This window comes from Hipposideros armiger, unplaced genomic scaffold, assembly GCF_001890085.2.
Source record: "Hipposideros armiger isolate ML-2016 unplaced genomic scaffold, ASM189008v1 scaffold_452, whole genome shotgun sequence".
In the NCBI taxonomy this organism is placed as follows: domain Eukaryota; kingdom Metazoa; phylum Chordata; class Mammalia; order Chiroptera; family Hipposideridae; genus Hipposideros; species Hipposideros armiger.
Window position 1 is genome coordinate 27,048 of NW_017731802.1, and position 14,710 is coordinate 41,757.

Sequence of the window (14,710 nt, forward strand, 5' to 3'; positions counted from 1 at the left end):
TTGCTACACACGGTAGCCCATGGCAACCCACTGCAGCAGGGGCTGCAACCTACGCCATCGCCTGCGACTCAAGGCAGCCCAGCTCCAGGTTGAGCTGTTTGTTCAGCATCTTAGCTATGGAGGGCAGTGTCATTGACCCTCATATGTGGGATCCGAACCGGGGCCCTCTGGTGTCCCAAGCCAGCTCTTAACCACTGCACCACTCGGCTGGCCCTCAAAAGCATTTCTAATCATCAATATTTCTTTAACTAAAGTTAAAATTCAGTTCAACAAACATTTATTGAGCAGCAAACAGTTCAGTACACTAGTGATGTAGGATTTCCATGTCCCAACCCATGGAACCTCATCCCTGAAACCCCACCTGGGCTCCTGACCACAGTCTAATGATTGTACAATTTATATTACTGGACACTACAAAAACACAAATAAATTAGTGATTCTCAGCCTAGACTAATACTTACGACAAAGAACAGTGGTGGTGACCAGGAGTGGAGCCAAAAGTTTGACACAAATTTTATAAGAGAATCTTTATGTGTATATTATATTTAATTGAGTTTTTATAAGTTAAATTCAACAAGTATATCCTGAAAACCTGTTATGGGTAAAGTCCTGGGTTAGGTGCTGAAGTTGTTGTGAAAATGAATACAGTGTGATTTTTTTACCTCAAAGTGAGAAGAAATAGACTAACCTTCATAATGAATTAAACTAAAACAGGGAGAAAGCTTAAAAAGTTGGAATCTGAGAAAAGAAACCTGATATTCTCTAAAATATATGTGACTCAAGTATAAAAAAGGAATAGACCAGAGAATGACTAAGCATAATCAAAGGACAAAAGTCATGAAATGTTGGACAAAACATATCATGAAGAGCAAGAAAAGAGAAATGGGCATCAATTAACAAGTTTTGCTTTCTTCAGACTTCCCTTTGGAAACTTGAATTAATCTATCGGCCTCTATCCATACGTTTCACTCACTGAAAGAGTTTTGTAGCTGATTAATGTGTTTGTGGAAGGCACATGCAGCTTTCCAGGGCTGTTTCTCTAGTTTTCAGAACCAAACCATCCTCAGAACAGACATATTTACTACTTTATTATGGTAAAGGCGTTTTACAGGTAGACTTGTAATTGTTAAGCACTGACTGTGACTGAATGATAGGATCTACTTCCTTAAGGAGCATAATATTATGAATTCTATTGTAACCTTATGCTTAAAGCCTCATGCATCAGTCAATTGTATTAGTAATAAAATTTGATGTCCATTTGTATATGTTTTGCATCTCTCAATTTATTCTCCATTCTGGAGAGGATAGAAATATCCTCCCCAAAATGCTGTAGAAATTTGAGTAGAGAAAATACAAGTCAGGAGCTTTAATAGTAAACCCTAAACCCAATAGAGATATGGTTAAATAGTGTCTCCCACTACACTAAAACCAGGAGGATTTAAAAGGAGATTATATATATATATCTCCTTTTATTATGTACCTTACATAAAAGAGTTTAATTAGCATATGGGGTATAATTCAGCCTGCAAGAGTGAAAAAAGTAATGAGTGGTTAAAAAAGAGAGTTAATGATGATATGTAAGTATTTCAAATGATTTATCAATTGAAGAAACAAAAATGACTGAATACTAATTGAATGATAACAAGAAAGAAAGAGTATTTTCTTTTTTAAAAAAATCTTATTTAATTACTTTTAGAATTTTGTCTTTTTGGCAGGGGGGAATAGATTATGAAAAGGAAGATACTCTGTTGTAGAGGTAGAGATAACTAATTAAAAATATGTGATGGGGAAAACCAAGATGATAAAGGGATTAATTTTAGATCATCAGCAGATAGTTTTTTGTTGGTTTCTTTTTGTTTTGTTTTTTTAAAGAAAATGCAATTCAAGTGCATTTTTAAAAACACTTTTTGAGATAAACAAGAAGAAACTTGAGGAAAATAACATTAAATAATTTCAATGTTTCCAGCCATAGTTGAGGTAGAATCTTTAGCAAAGACTCTGGTACGTTGAAAACTTATACAAAGGTTTGAAACTGCCTTGGTTAAGTGTCATTGAAAAATTATTAAAGCAATTTCTAGCTATAAAGCAACAAAGCAACAATAGGACTCTAGTAAAATAATGTATTTTAGTGAATTTAATCTTTCTAAAATTTTCTGAGTCCAAGTGTAATGGAAATGCCTTTGTTTTGTGCAATAATCTCTTATTTTAATTTCCACATTGTTATTTTACAAAGAATAACAAAATTGTATGCCAATATGTATATATATATATATATATATATATATTAGTATAATACTTCCCATTGAATGGTGTATATATATGCTACTAAATATTGTGTATAATGGACAAATATTATATAACACCAGGGAGTTTTTTTCTGCATGAAAGGGAAGTATCAGAAAATATTCATGTATTATATAGAAAAAAGAAAGCTCACGAATAAAATTCAATTTCATATAAATTCATTTTATATGATCATTATAATCCAAGGATAACCTGATTATTGTCACTAATATATTTTTCAAAGAGTTTGAAATTTTAGTAATATTTAATGGTTTTTATCCATTACATAATACTTTAAATTAATTTCTTTACTCCTTCATATATTCAATAAGTATAATATGAATATTTATTTCTAAACATTCAGTAGTGATATAATCATTCACTAAATTTGTAATTATAACAAATTATGTTCTTCTTATTATAACCAAATTCAATTCTTTACAAGCAGCAAAATAAAAAATTTTGAAAATAAAAGAGAATCTTCACCTTAGAACAAGATGGTCAACATCCAAAAGTATTGTATAGCATAGATATGATGAGAGAAAATACATCAGTATTTGCCTCAGAAAAAAAAAATAAAGTAAATTTAAAACTCATACCAATTTATTTTAATTTTGTAATATTTCTTTTAAAAACATGATTTATACTTGAATTTATCCAAAACCTTTGGGTGTTTCCTTATTTGTTTTCTAGGGGTTTAGTTTAGAATAGTATTATGTAAACAATATAGTAAATGCTGAAGAGAAAGGTAGTTTTGCCTCATACATTTTTTTAACTTCCAACATAAGCAAAGTCTGGTGAGTTATTAAAGAAAATAGACATAGCCTTGCTAAATCTGAGAGGGATTTAAAAATCTGTTCAAATAAGATATAGCATTAAAATTAAAATATGTTTTTACTTCTTGTTTTCAAAATACAAAATAAAACAAATATTTTTCAAAGTGATATAAAATGTAATTAGATAGAGGGTTAGTAACATGGAATTTATTAGAGTGAAAGGGTTTTGAATCTCACTTGACATAATGGGAACAAGGATATTATATTTATTATTTATCTTTTTGTGCATTAGTTATACATTCTCTTATGCATTTGTTATTTTTCCAGTACAGAAGAAAAGATCATTTAAAACAATTACTCTGTGTCAGACACACACTATGTTCAATATTGCAGATGGAAAGATGGCCATTGACACAAATTCTGCCTTCTCAAAGCTCAAAAGCTATTGTTCTGTGCATTCTTCTTTATAGGACTATAGTTAGAAAACCTCTTCAGAAATTCTATTGTTGTCTGACTACTAAAAAGGATGTAAATGCATCTGTTTAGATGAGATTCATCATTTACACTTTACAGGATATGTCAAAATGCAGTCCTAAAGTGATAGAATCACTGCTGCATTTCTATCTAGTACTAATTAGTCCACAAGTACCATTTTCTATTTTGATTATTTCAACTTCATAAATCTGTTTTTCTTTGTTTGACAATTGTGTATCACCTGAGCCATATAGTCTCAATTACTTCAATTTCTCTGTGACTGGAGTAACATGTATATTAAAGATTCCCAACCCCACCCCCACCCCACACCCCCTTCTGGGGAATATTTAGTTCCATTGTAGAATTCTGCTGTGTTGGGAAGGCTTTATTGTATGCTGAAATGAAAAATCCTTTCAAGTTTTATCTGGTGTCTATCCAATGTAACTCTAATATGTTTAGAGTTCTAGGAGTTGCAAATGCTATTTAATAGAAAGGTTATTATTCCCACAGAGTATGTAGCTTGGGAAGTGCTATGAACTTACAGTTGGAATGCAAGTGAGAAAGGCATTATGGTAAAAACAAACTTTAACTAATTAAGGGGTTATTGAAATTTTAATTAATGCATTCAAATCTATACAGTTGAATAATATGTAGTGAAACATTATTTGTTTTACATCCCATAAGTATTTTCCATGATATGATTGAAGAAAGCGGTTAATAATTCTGAGTTTAGAGCAAAAGAGAAGATGTATAACAGGTACTAATATAATGATTTCCCAGGTGGGACCTCTTCTCCCACAGATTCTCAGTTGGAGAGAATTTAGGGGCTGTTGTGAATTTCACTTGAAAAACAGAATTATCATACATTAGGGGCTACAAGTGAAAACCCATCCCTTAAGTCAGACAGACAAACCAAACTGCTTCCAGGAAAGGTAGTGTATTAACCTCACAAAATAATTCACCCCTTTGGGAAACAACAGTTGAAAAACACAAAGAAGATTTTGTCACTTATTTCATATGCAAAAGTTTTCTTAATAAACAGCCTACAACAGTCCTAAATCTATAGCTTCTACTCAAATCTACCAATTCATTTGTGGTAATAAGGTTTGGGAGGAATTATTGTTATTTAACAAAACAAGCCTCTAAAATGCTCAACTACTTCTGTATAATTGTAAAATTTATTTTAACTTTCTTAAAATTACATAATTCAAACTTTTAAAATGTGAGTAAAACTCATCAAATGGTCATTTTTTTTTCATTTATGTTTCTAATCACACATTACTTATTTGTTTAACTCTGCAATTTGTTAGAAAAGTATACAAACAAAGGAATGTTAAACATGTAATTGTGATCATTCAATGAGTAAATCATCAAAACTATGTCATTAATTTTAAGATGCACAATATTTTATGTATGATTAAAATGAAAAATATGCTGTCAGTGACATAATGTATTCTTATGTCTTAACATGTTACTTATATGTATTGAAAATATTTCAGAATCATTTTGTATCACATTTTTGTGTGCATATTGTATCACATTTTTCTTAAAACATTCAAAGTCCAATTCTTTCATATAACTTGTAAGTTGGAGCCATTAATCCCTATCCCACCCCCACTTTTTTTCATATAATAGCATAATCTGTTCCAGCATAAGGATTGGTACTGCAACATTATCTTTAGTATTTGTTTCCAAGCTTCTGACGGCCATCCTACAAGTTTTAATGTTGGTACTTTCTTTTTTGGTATGTGATAAATAGTCCTTTTTATATATCTCAGTTAAAAAGCATAAGTCCTCTTAATCTACTTATAGATTTCTTCTTTTTTTAGGTCCCAGAAAGCACTTGGTAGTTATTCAGTAAGAAAGTGTGGAATCATTTTTATTCCTCCAGTAGTAGATATATGCTTCACTGACACAAAATCCATTTGACTTCACTATTTCCATGTTAATTTCCAAAATAACTTTATATCTCAACTGTGAAGCACACTACTTTTGTAATTATTTTAGATAATGGAATATAACATATATGATACAAATGGTAGACACTACCTAATTAATGTAATGATAAAATGAAGTTTGACAAAGGTCATTCATAAAAATGTAAGGACAGCTCTGTCATGACTTCCATTTGGCTACCAGTAATTATATGATGCCATCAGTAAATAGACACCTTTCAATATCAGAGATGTTTAAATGGTATGATTCTAAAAGTGGTAAAATATTTCATGTTTTTCAATATTATACAGGGAAGATAAAAATAAGAAAACTTCATAACTTTAAAATGATTTGAAAAGAGGAAAACAGAAAAAACAAAGTAATACAAATAGAAAACCAAACTAAATTCAAACTATTAGTAATGTCACTAACTGGGGAAAAGATCATTTCAACTATTAAAAGGAGAGACTCTAAGATTGTATTTAAAAATTAAAATACAGTTCAATATGAGCCAAGTGACACAAGATGAAAAATTAAAAGAAAGAAAAACAACTATCAAACAAGTGATAATAAATGAAAAAAAAACTGTTATAGTAATGCTAAATCAGCTAAAATAATTTTCAAGTAGGAAAGTATTTAAAGGTATAGGTAAAGAAATTCTTGGGCCGGCCGAGTGGCGCGATGGTTAAGAACTGGCTTGAGACGCCAGAGGGCCCTGGTTCGGATCCCACATATGAGGGCCAGTGACACTGCCCTCCACAGCTAAGATGCTGAACAACAGCTCAACCTGGAGCTGGGCTGCCATGAGTCGCCGGCGACGGCATGGGCTGCAGTCCCTGTGGCAGTGGATTGCCATGGGCTACCGTGTGTGGCCAGCAGCCAGCGTGAGCGGCCAGCAGCCGCAGTGAGCGGCCGTCCAGAAGCCGGCGACTGATCTGCCTCGCCAGAGAAGAGCGCAATGATGGTGCCAACTTGGGCCAGTGAAGCAGCATCCTCCACAACTAGATTGAAGAACAAAACGACAGCAACTTGTCTGTTCCCCTTCCCTCAATTCCCCAGCACTGTTCCCATCCCCCCAATTCCCCAATAAAAATCTTAAAAAAAAAAAAGAAATTCTTTTCTTAAGAAACAAATATTCTACAAGTGTTATTAGTAGGAAATATTATAGCAGACCTGGACTACCCCAAAGAACCAACAACCACACTGTTGAAATCAACAGTGAATTTCAACAAGATAAACAAGAAGTCCAATTATAAGATGAAAAGTCAAACATTATTAACTTTTCTGTACTTAAGCAATATCCAAATACAAAATAGAAATAGAAAAACTAGATGTTATTAACATAACAACCAAATAGATAACTACCTGCACCTGTGAATAAATTTAACTAGAAATGTGCAAAAGCTTTATGCAATGTCTATAAGATATTGCATAGACTAAATGAAGATGAGCTTTGATTAATAAAGACCCGACCAATTTGATCTAAATGTTGGTGTCTTTTATCATGGGGTGAAATAATTGGTGAAATCATGGCATTCTTCAGCCTTGAATCCAGACCATGTTCAGACTAATTCTGCATAAGTAGTGAAAATTATAGAAAAATAGAATATTAGAGTGTCTTGATTATTTCCTGTCACTTCCAGACAAGAAAGTAATGCCTAGTTGGAAAGCAGACATTGCATACAATATGGTCTCAAGAAAGAAAAGCACTCTGTCTTTAGCAATCTAAATTGAGTAAGGGTCCCATAATTTTGGATTTAAAATATCGTCATTTAGCCTATGCTATAACTGAAGCTGAAGCTAATATTAGAGGATCAGCCTTATTAGGAGTTCAAATGAGATACAAGGCTTTGCATATTTTTTACCAGATTAAGGGAAAGACCATTTGGCCAAAGTCCATTTAAGAATCCAGCATTCTCTATCTTGTTATGTTAGGTGGTCTGGGCAAACAACTTGTTTTAGTTTTTAGATCAAGGGTAATACAATGGCAGTTTTGATGGCCATTCCAGAAAAAGAGTTACATCATTGCTTTGAAGGGTGGACTTGGCACTGGCTTGGGTGTATAGCTTCCCAAGGGGAGCACTTCGAAGGTGACTATAGTGATATTCAGCAATGAGGTATGTAGCACTTTTTCTAGGATGAGTTCTTAATTATCTGATCTTGTATAACACATAATCTCCCAATCCTAGTGCTGACTGAATTATGTAGATTGCCTATTTATTAAAACTCTGTGGAAGCACACGATATCTTTTTACCTTAGTATTACTGGAGCTCAGAATAATGTCTGATAATACTTAGTGCAAACTGAATATTTGTTTGCAGAGTGAGTTCTAGAAGTAATTAAAACTGTTTCAATGAGTTCTAGATCCTCCTGAAAGAAAAACCACCAAAATCAGGAAAATAAGTGATAGAGAGTAGTAAAAATCTTAACTGGGAACTCTTTACAAAATGTTTTAGTTAATCTCTATTTCTAAATATTGCTGGCGAAAAATTTCCATCCTTATTGTACCAGATTCTGGACCTTATATTGGTAATATCTTAGTGAATCCATATTTGATTTAACTATATGCAGATTATTTTGACTCTTAATTCTATCATATAATCTATTCAGCTCAGAAGAAAAATTAATAAAGTCATAAATCAGAGTTTTGCTCCCATTTTTTGTTTCCTTTATGAATATTAACCACTTAAGGTTATATAATGTAATTGATCATATACTATAATTTAGAAAAGCACATCAGGTGTCTGAAGCTTATGGTGCAATTAAGACATTTTAATTTCATAAGACATCTACATTCTTATGAAAACTGTGACATTCTTATTTTCACTTGGATGATGCTGTACTATTGAAGGCAATGTTAAAAATGACTTAGACAAAGCAGCATAAATAGAAATAGTATCTTCTACTTAGGACAACAGTTAATATATGTTCATTTTTCTGTGACTCACTACTACATAGACGTATGCAATAGAACAAATACTATGAACTCTACATGTTAATCTTCTCTTAATTTTCTAAAGAGCTAACACTATGATTAACTGCTTACCCATGCCAATACGTGTCAGAGCACATAAACGCCCATTAACTGCTTATCATATTGGCTTTTAGAGATAAAAAATAATCAATTTAAATGATAATCAGTGGTATCCTGAATATTACAATTATGTTTAAAATTGTACATGATAATCTAAATTCAAGCATTGTCTATTTCCAATAATACTGAACATACTCTGTTGTACAGAACATAAGCCAAACAAGCAATTTGGTTTTTTTGGGGTTTTTTTTTTTTTGGTTTTTTTTTTGCTAACAATAGAATTGCAACAAAATACTTCCTAACAGATTCCCAAATATAAGCAGAAGGCCTGGCCAAACTCTCTGTGAATGCTTTGTCTCCCAATATAGCCTCAGAGAGCCCTGTATACAACTACAAACATTTACTTGTTGGCTTGAAACATGTTGACAAAGAAATATGCTACAGAAAGATGAATGATTATTTTAAATTGTTCCTTGATTCTTCACTTGTAAACATAATTTTCTTAGTTCCCTTCACTGAATTCTGAAGTTGCTAAACAGAGAATTGCTTGGAGTGCCTTAGAAATCAGAATTCAATGCATATGAACTACCAACATAAAAATTATTTTACTTTTCTTACCTTGCCCCAAGGTAACTTGATTTTAAAATTTTTACTTTCATACTGTCCTTGAATAATATCATTATTATCCATAACTACTTAATTTGCTCTCCAAAAGAACAGAGTATGGGGATGAGTAATTTGTAAGCTTGTAAGGTATTATATTAGTGGGACATTATTCAAATGCAGTTAGACACATTATTAGTGAAATTTAGAAGCATTTCAAGTTTTTTTCAACCTTAAAGATCATATTTTCAATAAGTTTATGTTCAGCAAAAATTCACCCATCTGCTATAGTAGTATTTGTTTCACTATTTTGTGTAATTAATATTGAATATTGCTATGTCAAGTCTAAAGGTTACACACATGCTTGTATTTTCCTATAGACTACCTAGAAACATGTATAGCCATGCATAGAAAAACCATGTGACTTATAGAAATTCTTCAGGAAGACAAAGCCTGATGATAGAAATTAAAATACAATGAAGTCTCTATAACATTTGATTAGACACATTTTTTATGAACTAGTATTTGCTGCCTTATACTACAAAGTAACAATTAAATTCCTGTCAATTATCAATGGCAATTACCTTTTTCTTTAAACAATGTGAATATAAAATATTGAAATATCAATAATCTCTGAAGCAAAGAAATATCTTCAGAAGACATCTTGTTTTATGTGCATTTTGGTATATTCTAACTCTTGAAAACTTCAATATCTGTGTGTTATAGATATGAATACTTGATTAACAAGGTTATTCTTGGATACTACATACATGTTTATTATTAAATTGATTGATATTAGTAACACTTATGCAGTAAATATTAATGTTGTCATAAATGTCTTCAAACCTTTTCAAATCAAAAGACAAAGGTAGGTATGAAAAAAAATGTCAGGTTAAATTCTCTTAGGTGTGTTATCAGTTGCTTTTCTTAAAGCTTTTTTTTTAAGAAAATTCTTAGTTTAATCAAATTTTAGAAGAAATATTCAAAGAAGGAGAAGTATGTGAACAGAATATTTATGGATGCAATCATTTTAGAAATATAAGGCTACACAAAAGCGTACTAAGAGGATATAAATATAAGCAAAGATAATGACATAAAAGGTTACACATTATTTTAGGAACACTAGCAAAATCCTATATTAGGCAATGTAGGTAAAAAATCAATAATAGATTAATAATAGTAGACTAGAAAGACCTAGATATAACTTTTGAAATTAGGAAACCCATTGTGGCTAATAAAAATGCACCCAGTATTGTATTACATATATATTAATAGTATCTCATACTCTAAAGAAAGCTTACACATCTTGAAGCTTTCTTAAAGCTAATTTTTCTAAGCACCTGTGTTCCAGGCCATATATTTAGCATTTAGCCTTATCACATTGAAAACCCAAAACAGGTCTCTGCAGGGCATCTAATTTTCCTGTCCATTCACAGAAAACTAAGATTTAAAGTGTGTTTCACATTTGTAACTTCACAAACCTACTATTGGTCAGAGCCAAGAGATGAATCAAGGTGCATTTTACTTACAATTCTGTGCTGTTCACTACTGTGCTATACTACTCCAGCTCATTAAATGAACAGTCAATTCTATTCCATTGAATGTTTCAATGATCTAAAATTTTATTTAAAACTACTAAGTTTTGCCAACACTGAGGTAAAGATAAGAGGTGATATTTAACATGTTTTGGGGTATAATAAAATCTAATGATTTCCAAGTAAATCATATCAAAATTGTGCCTGATTTTCTCCTACCATTCCCTCTCAGTTTCCTGTGAAACATTAAAAGTTTAATAACTATGTAATAAACTTATTTTTCTTGACCAGTAAAAATTATAGAGTTTACCCTTTGTAATAGGAAAAGGAAATAAAAGCTTTTATAAAAAACAACCAATCATAATTTTTATTATAGTGATAACAATCATTTTATATTAAATAAGACTGAGTTTTTCTATGTCTTAGATGTCTTAACTATTTAAAAGTTATTTCTTTGGGCATCTATTATAGTTTTTCTTTGATAATTCTTATCAATTAAGAGTGAGTTAGAAATCTGTTATTTTTTCCTATTCAGTGTTCCCATGAAACATTTTATTTTTCTATTGAGTCCATTTTTATTGAATGCTTAATAATGCTACTGTAAAATTTTTGCATACTGTAAAAATTATTATAATGACAGTTCTTATGTTAAATACATAAATGTATTGTGGATTCTATCCAGTGGACAGATGTGTCTAATTTTTTGGAAAAGTATGGTAAGAAAAATCTATGGAGTTGTAATTAAATTGAACCATGCATTTCAAAGTGAGTTGGTGTATTTACTCAACAAATATATATATATATATATATATATATATATATATATATATATATATATATATATAGAGATATAGATTGATCGATCGATCGATCAGTAGGACATATTTGTAGGCAAATCAAATGATCAATAAAATTTAACACAAATTATAATTAAAATGTTGATGCCCTATGAAGAAATACAATGCGCTATGAGAGAAAAGTAGAGCATGACTTGGTCAGAGATACTAGAGAGGTCCTCCTTTAGAAAGTGACTTTTTAGTTGAATTTTGAATAATGAAATGACTTGCTCAGAGGAATAAGGTCAGCTTTGGGGAGTGCTATGTACAGTCTCCAGATCTACAAAAGGACCTTATTCCACATGTGCCTTTAATGGATACCACAAACTATAAACAACATCCTAGGTGCTCTGAGTCAGTCCTGTGCTCCCAGGACCAAGGTTACCCATCAAGCTCACACAGCAATATGGACATTGAGTGTGTGTGTGTGTGTATGTGTGTGTGTGTGTTGGAGGGAGAGACTGGCTCTGAAAGCGTGATTGGAGGAGGTTCAGGGAAGATTAATAAGAGAATTGGAGATAGAGAGTAAAGATGGCTCCCATTCTATTTTTAACCAGCCTAGGGGTAACAAAACCATTGAACACATAGAGACTTTGTAAGAATCCCATATTTTAGTCCTATAATAATAATCCATGTGGTGGCTTAAATTTTAATAAATACATTTTCTTTATATATAATTACATGCAGGGTAATAAATCATTTAATAGCAATTGCAGGAAGAAAAAACAATGTGAAACAAAAAACATATTTAGAATATGAACATATAATCATTGATACTTGCCAGCTTAAAAATTAGACCAACCAAAGATGAGTGCAATTTTTTTGTTTCTTGTTTTTTTAAATGAAAAATAGGAGCTTTTAATTGTTGACATTAACATTTACAACTTAATAGTTCTGCACACTAAATAGCAGAGCTTTAATTAAAGTAATTAATAATATTAATTTTGAAATTCAACAAATGGATATATGTAATTATAAACAGACCATTCACAACAACAGATAGAAAATAGCAAATAAGGAAGTTCATCCTAATGTTAAACAAATGAGAATAAATTATAACAAAGAAATAGCACTTTATATTATTTATTGGAAAATATTGAAAATTGTATATTGAATATTGACAAAATGCCAAGGAATTGGACATTTACAAATAGTTACTGAAAGGATTCTGATGGATAGTGGATAGCACTTTGAAAATAGAATCTTAACCCTAATCATATTTGAGCATATGATTTTAGTTTTAGTTTTAACCCCTAAAAATAATCAAATGTGCACATACACACAAAAGTTATCTAAAGAATAAAGTTATATAATAATAAGAAAACACTTATAACCATTTTAAGTTTCTAATATTACAGGGAAAAAAAGATCAGAATGCATTCTCAGTTTGGCAGGAAAAAACCCAAATGTATTTGTTAAAAAATGCATAGAAGAAAAGACATGAAGTAATCATGCCAAAAATAAAGAAAAACAGTTTCTGAGTGGTGAGATCACAATTCGTTCATTTTTGTTTTCAGGTAAACACTCGGAGGATTATCAAATATTTACCTATGGGGTTTTTTGTTGTTGTTTTTAAACACCCAAGGAGCAGAGCAAAACCAAGCTCCTCTGAGTAAAGAGAAATTTGGCATATGATGCAGAAACCTAAGCATTATAAAATAGCTTAGATTCCTGAAGAAAAGCAAAGTATTTATTTCTAAAGTTTGCATTGTTATATTTGTTTGCACATGTAATTCTCACAAGTGGTGAAAAAGAAATAGCCTACACTCTTCACAGCCTAATCCTCTAAATGCAGTGATAAAAAGTCCTAGTGGTACCTCCCAGGTTGTATAAGCTTCTGTAAGACACTTAGCCTCATGGGACCTTAATTTTCTGATCAGGAAAACTGTATAATCATATCATTGTCATTGTTGTATTGCATGTAATTTTATGAAAATATTGAAGGCATTATGCAAATATGAAAATCTGTTATTATCATCTCTAAAAATATAGTGAACAAATTATCTGGTATATTTTGTTGACACTAGCAACTCTGACCCACCTCAGTTACCTTCAAGCCTTCCTTGAAGCTGAGTCTTTGGTGGTGAGAAGTTTTGCTTGTCTTTATTCATTAACTAAAGCTACAAACAATGCTGTCTTTGTTTCTGTGCAAACGATAACTAGAAATATATGAAACAAAGAAAGAAAGGTTCTAATCCCCAGGACCTATGAATGTTGCCTTTATGGCAAAGGATCTTTGCTGATATGATTAAATTACAGGTGAGGTGATGAGGAGATCATCCTGGTGTATGGAGGTGTCTGGGATGCAATCACAATGGTTCTAGTAAAAGGAATGGAGAATAGCAGTGAGATGGTAAAAGTGGCAACAGAAGTACGTCGTCAAAAAATGCCAGGGAGGGATCATCGGGTCAAGGAAAACAGGTGGCCTCCAGCCAAGGAAAAGGATTTTCCCTTACAGCCCTCAGATAGATGGAACCTGCCTGCCCTCACCTCCACTTTAACCCAGTGAAGCTGTTTCAGAACTTTTGTTTCTAGAACTGTAAAAGAAAATAGATTTGTGCTATGGTAAGCCACTAGTTTGTAATAATTTATCACAGCAGCCATAGAAAACTAAATCTGGAAAAAGGGGAGAGACTAAGGGAAGGAGGGAGAAAATAAGATAGAAAAGAAACATTGTCACGACAGCCTCTAATCTAAGAATTATAGAGACAAACCATCGAAGGACAATTTCATGAACGTTCTGGCTACTGACCACAGAGGTTACATTGTAGACATCAGTTTACATTCAAAATTATTTTTTATGCTATTTTAGGTTGTTTATATCACTGTAGGAAGAGAAATGGTCAAGCCCCTTTTATGTTATAAAAAAAAAACAAACAAAAAACTGGAGTGCTTGCTTGATGGAGTTGTTTCTATGGAAACCGGCTTCAAAACCTAATATGAGGGGAAAATATTTTCAGAGAGCAAATTGAAATGAATTCCAGTAGCCTTTAAAATGGGTTAAAATTCAAATGTCAATTTTAACACATAGAAAATATTTAAATAAAATTTGTTCTGTAGTTTTTACTTTATGAGTCTATACTGAAAAGCATAATTATTTTGTCACCAAAACAATATATACTGTGTCTGTAGGTTATTTGGCCTCTCTATGTATTTCAACTTTATTAGATTTTACTAGTTTTCGTGAATGCTAATGCTAGTTTTTAGCTGTTATCTCCTTTCATTTTCTTTCC